Below are 10,101 nucleotides of genomic sequence, written 5' to 3' on the forward strand. Positions count from 1 at the left end.
GCCCGCCAGGGGCGGCCCCGGGCGGCCCTCGGGGCCGGGGGCGGGACAGGACAGGACAGGACGGGAGCGGAGCTGCGGCCGGGTGTGGGTGCTCGGTAGGGTCAGCAGGGCGACCGAGCCTGTCCCTAGCGGGGCGGCCGGGCGGCATCCGCTCGCTCACCTCACCGCCTCGCCTGTCGGCCTGAGACTCGGGCTGTGCCCAGCGGGCCCGAGCGGTTCAGCACGAAGCACGGTTGAGTCAAACACGGCACGGAAAGGCGGCAAGCGGAGCGGTGTGCCCCGAAGGAGCGCGGCGGTGCCCGGCCCGGTGGCCCTGGGCAGGCGGAGCAGCGGGAGGCCCGGCGGGGCCCCGCCGAAGGAGCGCGGTGCCCGGGGCTGGCGGTGCGGGGCTCCAACAGCGCCCGGCTGCGCCCCGTTCAACTGGCCCGGCGCTAAACGTCCCTCACGGCACAGAAACAAAAACAGTTGGAAGGCAACAGGCGGGCGTAGCGGAGGCAGTTCCCTTCTCCGAAGGTGGCACTTAGGCTCAGATGTTCTGCAGTCTTCATGGCATGGTGGATCTGAGTCTTGTCCCCACAACATCTCTACAAATCTTTGCCATTGCTGTCACCTGTAGGTACCACAAAATATTTCTCTCTTCCTAATACCTCCCTTAACAGAGTCACGAAGAGTCTACTTTTCCCTAAAACCACAACCAATACAGCAAAATAAATAAAAATAATGAAAACTTTACATTTTTCCCCGTGAGACTTGTATACAGCAGTCTTCGGTAAGGAGAGAGAAGCACGAGGACTCCAAGCCTCTTAGGTATCAGAAGAGCCTGATGCTTCTACTAACCCACTTTCGGTACAACTGTCAAGGCAGGGTGCAGTTTTCCTACTGCAGTCCCTCATATGTCTTTCCAGTGCTGATGACTCATAACATGATAAAAAAATTAATATTCGTTTCTGCTGGTTAAACAGAGGTTATTTACAGCTAGTACTAGGACAGAAGTTATATGCAATAGGGCTCTATTGCTCTGCTGCCATTTGGACAGACATCCAATTGACCCTTGCACTTTTACATAATGTAACTTCATTCTTTTTTAATAGACAAGTCATATATCAACATCCAAGAATCTCCCTACTTAGCTTTTCTAAAGTTTTAAAAGTAACTTTTAAACTCCTCAATTATGCAGCTAAACATCCTCTGTTTCAATTAGTCAGAAGCACTGCTAGCTCTGATATTGACCCCACTACCAGGGGAGGTGACCTGGGCGTTTGGTAGTGCAGCCCTGTGCTAACAGCACACATACAGAAGTCAGTAACCAAACTGACACTTTATGTTACAATGCTTGCTAATTGATAGGCAGCTCACCATGCTGCCAACAGCACAGAAAAGTCAGAAACAAAGCTGCTGTTCTTCTGCCCACCCAGCAAAACAGAGCTGGAAGATTACAGCACTGCTGCTCCAGAAGGCCTGTATTTAAATACACTCCATAAAGAAAAATCTGCAGGAGTGCATATTTGGAAGAGGTGATGTTAGGACGGCAACCAGAGCCAAGCCACAGAGGAGTTTTTACTTGAATTAAAGGAAGAGATTTGGGGTTTAAAAAAAAGGCAGGAGCAGCAGTGGTTGTATGTCTAAATCCAGAGCTATTTAGTTAATTAAAGAACCCCTCCATCCATACAAAGTATTTTCATTATAAGAAACAAAAATGCAAGCTGATCCTCAGATTCTAGAGTGCTGAAGTAAGAACAATTTTATATTACATCTTTGAAACAGCACCTGGAGAGCCCATAATGTGTGTCCATTGGGACTGTTTGCCAATATCCCCAGTGTCAGTCAGGTGGAGAAGTTGCACATCCATGGAGTTTGCTCTGCAGCAGCTCAGACTGTTTGAAAGGTAGTTTAGCAAACTACTAACAGGGGAGGTTTGAAGTAAGCAGCAAGCTTCCTCACTTGGATAGCACATGCTCACTCATTCATCTCCCATAGCCCAGAAGTGCCACCAGTTTCTGGGTTCTTAATTCATAAGTCATGAATGGCATTCTTTTTTTCCCTCCATATTCTTTTCTCCCATTCCAGGAGTGTAGTTCGTGATAGGATTTAGTGAATGAGATCCTTCAGTCTACAGAAAAACTTTGCAACAAGGAAAATCGTGGTGCAGAAATGTTACTTGTCTTCAGCCTCACTATTTGTAGAATTACAATACACATGAGAGTTGCTCAGAATTGTGTCACGTGGCAATTTATAATTATGTAATCCAGCAAATTGCTAACCTGTTTCCAGATTTTTAATATGCTATTGATTAGGCTATAAATTACTGCGACAAATTTTTTCTACATTTCCCACAAGAATGCAATTTCATTTTCACCTAGGTGCTATGCTAGATGCTACCAACCCATTCTAAACCACTGGCAGATATTGTCAGTGAAATGCAGAATAAGAAGAGAACTGGATTTCAAAGGTCATAAAGACCAGCAATTAAAAAATAATTAGAACTGCAGCAATGATTCATTTATTATATCCAAGTTCAAAAAGATCAAACAGTAAATTCCAGCGTAATATTTCAGTCCTGTGTGTGAATTGTTACTTGTGGCATAAAAGGGAACAAAGTATTTTTAAGTGTCCACACCCATTATGATTGGCAAGGGAAGAAAGACTTGGAGACGGTTTGAAAAGGTTGCCCAAGGTAACTTGGCAGCTGCAGGCTTTTGTCTCCGTTTCACTGCTTGATTTACACGTCCTCCCAGAAGAAGGGAAATGTGTCCTAGAATACATTTTTAAGGACTGACCATATTTCTTACCAAAGTCTAAGATGAATTTTGCATGTGAATAGGGATGAGTATAAAGGAAAAAAAAATCTACTCATTAAAAGGGGATGGGGAGAGGTTCAAGAAACACTCAGTTTCTGTGCCCTCCTTGGCTTATTCCTGCTTATCTGTGCTCTGAGCCCTGAAATACAATTTAGTTTTCCTGATACAGATCCCAGGGGTTTTTAATAGTTTGGGTCTCCTTCAACTGCTGCCTCTTGCAATCAGTTCTCTGTTAAGCAAAACCTTTACAAATCACATGCTCTTCCAGCTTAGTTTCATAATGCTGATGTTCATCACAAACATCCCAGATAAATTTGAGTTTCACTGGCACCCTGATAGCTCAGGTGGCTTCATTTCCTGGGCACCTTCATTTCCTGGAAGTGTCAGACACTACCTTGCCATAATGGACACAGAGATTTTTTTTATTTGATCTTTTTAACACAAACATATTTTGCTAACAAGCACTCAGTCTCTGGATTAGCAGACTTTAAAATTTTCCCAATAAATCTTAAAAATTCCAATCAGCATTATTATCAGATAACCATACAGAGGTTGCCATCTTAGAAACTTTTAACAAATGTGTCAAGATCCCTTTTCAGTTAAAGTTTACTTGGTGGTAGGCAGAGCTCCCTGGGCACAGACAACATGCTATCACCTCATTTGGGCTCACTTGGATGGACCTGACTTTGCTGGAGCAAGATTTGTATCATGTACATTCTGATCAGCAAAGAAAACTATGATGAAGACTTGGAATAAAGGAAAAAAACCCTATCCCAAGACCTGCATTCCTATGTGAAACAACAGACCAACTGGAAAAGAACAGACTATTAACAGAGACCAATTCAAACCAGAGGCAGCAAAGTACAAAGGGCAAATGGAGGTGGAAGAAGAAAGTCACAGAAGATGTTCAACTTCGAGGCTAGAAATAAATGGGTTATGTGACATACTTTAGAAATTCTGTAGGACAAAAAGTCATTAAACAATTAGAACAAGTAATTCTTCCCCCTTGGTAGATCGTCAGCGATCTAGGACACTTTGGTACAGCAGGCTGCATGCAGTTCCCTGCTTAAAATCACAGTTTTATAAAGTCTGGCAATTCTATTGCCTACTTTTTCTGTTTTAAACAACACTCAGCGCAGGGGACAGCTGCCTAAAGCAGGAGTTGGCAAAGCCTTGTTGATAGAGAGAGAAGAGGAGAGCTTAGAAAACTTGTCTGTAGCTGGGTGATCACTGGAAGCATTGGCCCTTCGTGTGTAAGGCTGGAGCTCTCCCAGATTCTCAGCCTTTCATCATTTCCTCATTAGTTTATCTTGCACAGAGATAGCTTGCACAGAATAGCAAACATGTCAAAAAATTTACTGAGGTAGGCAATTAAGGCCATATGTGTGTTAGTTGAAGTTTTTAAAGGGTTGCTAGTACCACATTTGGGTGCTCTGAGTGACCCAAGCTCCTTCTAAATTCCCAGCATGGGACACTGGAGGTGTGCTGGAGTCAGGCTCTAAATCCAGACAGTGCATGAATCTACAGCTGAGAAATATTCTATAGAGGACAAGGCAAAGCATGGGATGAAGCGGAAACAATAAGCACCAAATGTCTCAGTACTTCAGGTGCAAGAAAATTCATTGTGTGATGGTTCTTCCCTATTCAAACCTTCAGCAAGGCACCATTCTCATCCTCACATCAAAAACCTCAAGAGAAGTGGTTAGGAGAACACATCTGCCAACTCAAGTGGCACCATGGCACAGTTGCCTGAGGCCTCTGTTCTGGTAATTGCACCAGCTGAAGTGCTGCTGAAGTTGAAAGGCAGCAGATATAATTTAAATATCTGTAATACCTTGAGTACACCAAGGTGGAGAGATACCCTAGAAGCAGGTCTGGGATGCTCTCAACAAAAAATACATTTGATTTTGGATCCCTACTGGAAAATATGTCAGCTTTTGGGCAAGTTGTGAAGGCCTGATGATGGATTTGTATAGAACAATTCTGTGTTTTTGTAGAACTATCACATTTAATTGCAGAATTATACATACTGCTCTGCAGAACGGTTCTTGTTCATTCTTATAGCACTGTAAACCTTCCTACATGTAACATTTTGATTCCTATTGCATTACAGCCTCTGGTGTGACTGTAAATACAGCTGGTGCTGGAGAGTTTGTCATTTACAGAGCAGAAAGAATTGGACTAACATTCACTAACATTTTCATCCACACCAGAATCATCTTGAAATACATTTACAGGGGGCAAAGCTCAATACAAATACATGGGTATTGTGAGAAGAAGATGAGATAAACTGCCTTGGGAGGCACTTTAAGAAACTGTGCCTTTATGACTGCTCAGGCAAAGGCCATCCTTGAACTCCATTTGCTCCGCACACAGTGGTCCCCAGTGTGCCCCTGCTCACAGAGGCAGCTGTTTCACAGGCAGGCAGCATATTGGATGGCTAAAGATAAAGGGCCAAGCAGTGCCAGCAGGGTCAGAGCAGGCCTGTGGGAGGCTGATAGGAGTTCTGCTGCTCAGGGTGTGTTTTGGCTGGGGCCAACACCCTTTTTCAGGATTCCCAAAATAGCACTTATCAAAAGCAGCAGGTTGACTGGAAGCACACTGCTTCACATAATGATTGCAACTGTCCCTGCCAGACTCCTACCCCAGTCAGTCTCCTGAAGCTAAAGAGATTGAAAATCTAAGAAATATCAAAAAGTAGGGACCTTTTATAGAACATCTACCATCAAATTATACAGTGAATACTCAGCATTGCAAAAGCTACCTTGAGTCATTTTTGTTGTATTGTCAGACAGTAAAACCCAAAGTTTTCATTTCAACATATATATATATATAAATATAAAGAATATATTTATAAAATATAACAAATATCTCTTAGAAACACCTCCTTTCCCTTAATAGTCTAGCTTTTTCTCAGCACATCTCACACCATCTATTTCTAAAGATTTCCATTAAAAACATATGGTACTATTCAATTCTCCATGTTCCCCAATGCCATCTATATCTTAGCCTTCATTAAGATTTTCAAGATTGTTTCAGGTTCTCTCAGCAGTTTTGAGACACTTGCTGGGAGGGATTATATTTCCAAAGTATTTGTTTTCTTATGAAAACTGAGTTTTGCTTATGTGCCAGAATCAGCAGACGTGTTATAAATAGCTTTGGATAGATGACAGGAAATGATGCAAGATCTCAGGCCACTCTACATAAGACAACTGTTTGAAGTGCTGAGGAAAGAAGGACTTTGCACCACTGACTACTGCACAAGGGGAAAAAATTAATGCACAGAAGCATCATTTACTCCAGAGGGTATTAGGCTTATGAAACACAAGACCTCTTATTACAACTCAAGCAAAAAGTATTTGCTTGCAGTTGCACTACAATGAGAAACAAGGAAATTAATTTTTCCTTTGAAGAGGAAAAACTGTTTAGAATCGTCTAAGCTCGCGTTGTCTTTTTTTCTTGGGGAGAGAAGACACTCTCCTTACATGCTACAAATGCCAACACACACAGTGGAAATTCTCCAGGCTCTGACTGGTGCCAAACACTGGGATCATCTTCCTACCCTGGCATTTCCCATTAGCTTCAGCAAAGTCTCTTCCAACTCAAAGTGCTCTAAATGGGCTCCAATAACAGATGTCTAGAGGTTAAGCTGTGTCTATTCATCTCATCTGATGAACTCTGTTACTCTTTGCAGTAGCAATACAGAATGGAACATTTACTCCTGGTCTCATTTTGTTTCTATCAGCTCCCATGAAGATAAAGCACAATAATTTAACCCCCAACAAATGCTTTATTTGGAATAGGGGCAAACTCTCAGCATTCTTAAATTTATGACAAAACTTTGCACAGGTGTAACCTTAACACAGTGACTCCAACCTTCACTTCCAATACCAAGCTGGCTCTTTTTCCAAACAGCAGGAAGCACCTCTCAGCCCACTCCCTGCCACATTTTGTCACCAGGGATGACTGGACAACGTGCTGCACATGGAGGGTGACTAAATTAGTGAGAAATATGTAGTGTACCTCCCCAGCAGGGTATTTTTCAGTCAGTCAGAGGGATGCATTTAGACCCTCTACATTCCCATGTTACAGTTCAGCACTGGGCACTGGAAGAGCACCAGCATCAGGCACAAGGCTCAGCTCACACCACCATAACCCCCCCAGTGCAGACAGAGCAACAGGCTTGCCTGGGACTTCTGCTGAGGTTTTACTTCAAGAGACAATGGCACATTTGATCCCTCTCACAGCTGTAGCTTGGAGGCAACCTGCTTTCAGGAGTGGATGGTTTCTACCCAGGATTTTTGAGTTATCTCTTCTTCTGACACACAGAAAAGCCTAGAAGCACTCCTACCTAGGAAAGGAATAAATAATACATGACACATTTTTTGTACTAACTCATTTTACCCATGATCTACACTTCTGTAAGTCTGAAGAACAAATTCTTTTCTATTTTTTCCCCAGTAAAGACATAAAATCTGACTGAATCTTTGTTATTTTGGAAATGTAAGATTTATTACCTCTCTTAAAGGTACAGTAGTGCTGAAACTGGGTCATCCCAAACTTTTTCAGTTAAGGGCTAGACAAATGAACAACATCTGTCCATGTACACATTGCAGGACAGAAAAACAAATCCACTTGTTAGTGGATACTAACACATACACATACAGTGTGTGCAGGAGAGGAGAGTAGGAGAGAAGGTGGGCAAGGCTGTCAGCATTTGCAGAGCTCCATGAGAGCTCCAGTGCCAGCTGGTGCAACTGACTTTCATGACCTTAATTCTTGTCAGAAATCCCTCCACTGGACACGCCACTGCTGAGGAAGCACTGAGAAGCTGTCCTCAACCCAGAAAGTTACCTCATAGAGGTAAATATTTAATTGAAGGGTTATACCTACAGGTTCTTTCATTATATAAATTGCAAGACTTACCTGCAAGTGAACTGGAATTAAGATAAAGAGGTAGAGAAATCTTCTGCTTGTGCGTCAGCACATCTCTTATCTCCAGTGTATCTTTAAACAGTTTTCAACTGCAAATTTCAACAGTCAAAAAACTGTTAAATGAAAACTTAAAAGATACCCCATGGCCCTAAAGTTATATTTTTGGAAAAGAAAAAGATATTCCTCCCTCATTCTTTTTGTTTTATGAAACACCATAGAACTAGTTAAGCTTTAATTAAAATAAAACCAATTCCTGATAAACCTATTTTAGTAAACACAGAAAGTTGCAAACCATTATCTCATATTTCTTCTTATTGTTTAATCAGGACACTCCCAAAAAAGCAATCAAGATGACTCAAAGAAGATGAGTTCCAACCTTTGGACCAGCTCTGATTGCAATACTCGGTTCTCATGATTGCTGCAATTCAGCAGACTCCAACACGATAAGAGTGTTCACGTGTGCTCAACGACCTACTCCAGCACTGCCTGGTGACAAGAGCTGCTGCATGGTTCCTGTGTGTCATCTGATGTCCCCAGCTGTCAGCTCACAAAACAGCTGGCAGACCTTGTGCCCCCTTGCATCCATGACCACAGAGGTTAGGTGCACAAACCCTTTCACTCGTGCTCAGCAGTGGGAGTGACAAGGCCAGGCTGCACTGTGGCAGTTCTTACTTGGCCACCCAAAGCAATCAAGAACCAGCTGAGCCACCAGGCAAGATTGAGCAAACTCTTCCTGTGTCATGAAATGGTGGCCCAGAGGGGTAGGACTGCGGCTTACGAACCTCTCCCTTCTTTCTTGCTGTCAACTTTTCCAGGACAGCCTGTCTATCCTTGATTTCTGTATTGGAAAAGGTATATCTCAGAAATCAAGGACAGACAGAAGACCCAGCCCTTGCCTTCACAGTTAAACCATACTGCCATGGCTGGACTTGGAATCTTATTAACACTGCCCAAGTCATCCTGCCCCAAGGGCAAGCTCCAAGGAGGAGCTTAACACTCCCAATCCTGTCTGTCAGAGATGCTTTACAAAGACTTCACAAAACAGCACAATATTCATCAAAACCAAGGTGGTGATTTTCGCCTCAACCCAATAAAGGTTTCTAGATGTCAGCTGTTTATTTTCTCCTCACAGACTAGCCAAGCTGGTATTTCCACAAATGCATGGACTATCTAGATACTTCCTTGAAGTCGAGAGTGAAGTGAGATTGTTATGGTTTGTGATAATATCCCTGTTTCAATAATTAAAGGCAACTCATTTGCTTGTAGTAAAATTGCTTCAAGGACGATGTGTACAATTTGCGATCAAAGTACTGCCCTGTACCCCGTGTTTATCACCCCAGGTCCAAAGACGTTTGTTAGTAAACAATAGCAATGTAATCATTGCTCGGCAGCAGGGAGTCAGAGGCAGGGCTTGAACAGGCTGCTGTCAACTAAGAAACATCAGCAAAGAACCTGCAGGGACTGCTGAAATCATGGCAAGCAGCAGGGCAGTAATGGAAACTTTTGAACCTTTTTACACAGAGGAACAAGATGATTTGTCTTTCTGATTGCTGAAATGTTTCAGATAGCAGGAGAACATGGGAATTTGGGCCTTCATGACAGCTAGTAAACTTGTGCGACCTTGGAAGGGAGCTCCATGTGGCCTGACAATAATCACAGTAATCAGAACAAGCTCTAGCTGCTCTGATACAGCTTTACTGCAGGAGCAGATATTCCCTTTTCTCCTCACAAGTGCTCAGTGCTCTCCTTCATTCATTGCACAAGGCAGTGCTCACCTGATTACCAGCAACTGGATACCAACAAAACACAAAATCAGTGTACTGCCCTATGTGCTGTTCAGCACATATTGCCCCAGTCTGAGGACAGAACCACCAGGGTTTAAGGGCTCTGCAATAACCATTAAATTAATTTCTACAATCTGAAAGAATGCCAGAATATTATTATTCCCACTGTTCTGAACTGAGTCACAAAAGAACAAGGTCAATGAGGAGATTTAAGATTACTAGAACTAAAATTTGCAAGGGTTTTGTACTTTATTCCACTGTTCAGCTTTTCAACTCATTTTTCAAAGTCCTTGGTCCTGGCACTGAGATCCTCAAAGCTCTGAATTCTGAGTTTACAAGTTATTCTAGGCTTTGTCCAGGCAGTTCAGATTTTGCCCAGAACCAGAAGCCCCCAAGTAGCTGAGCTTGTATACCCTGAGTTTGTGCACCCTCTGTGTCAGTCTCTCCACTCCCTCTCAGAGCCCACCTAGTTTCTCCAAGTCTCTTCCAATTTCCTGTTTTCTATTTTCTTTTCTCCTTTCCAATTAAAATCTCATTTTTACAAGCCTTCTCTCGCAACCTATTTCTGAAAAGTTCCCCTACCT

Source organism: Catharus ustulatus, chromosome 12, assembly GCF_009819885.2.
Source record: "Catharus ustulatus isolate bCatUst1 chromosome 12, bCatUst1.pri.v2, whole genome shotgun sequence".
Classification (NCBI taxonomy): domain Eukaryota; kingdom Metazoa; phylum Chordata; class Aves; order Passeriformes; family Turdidae; genus Catharus; species Catharus ustulatus.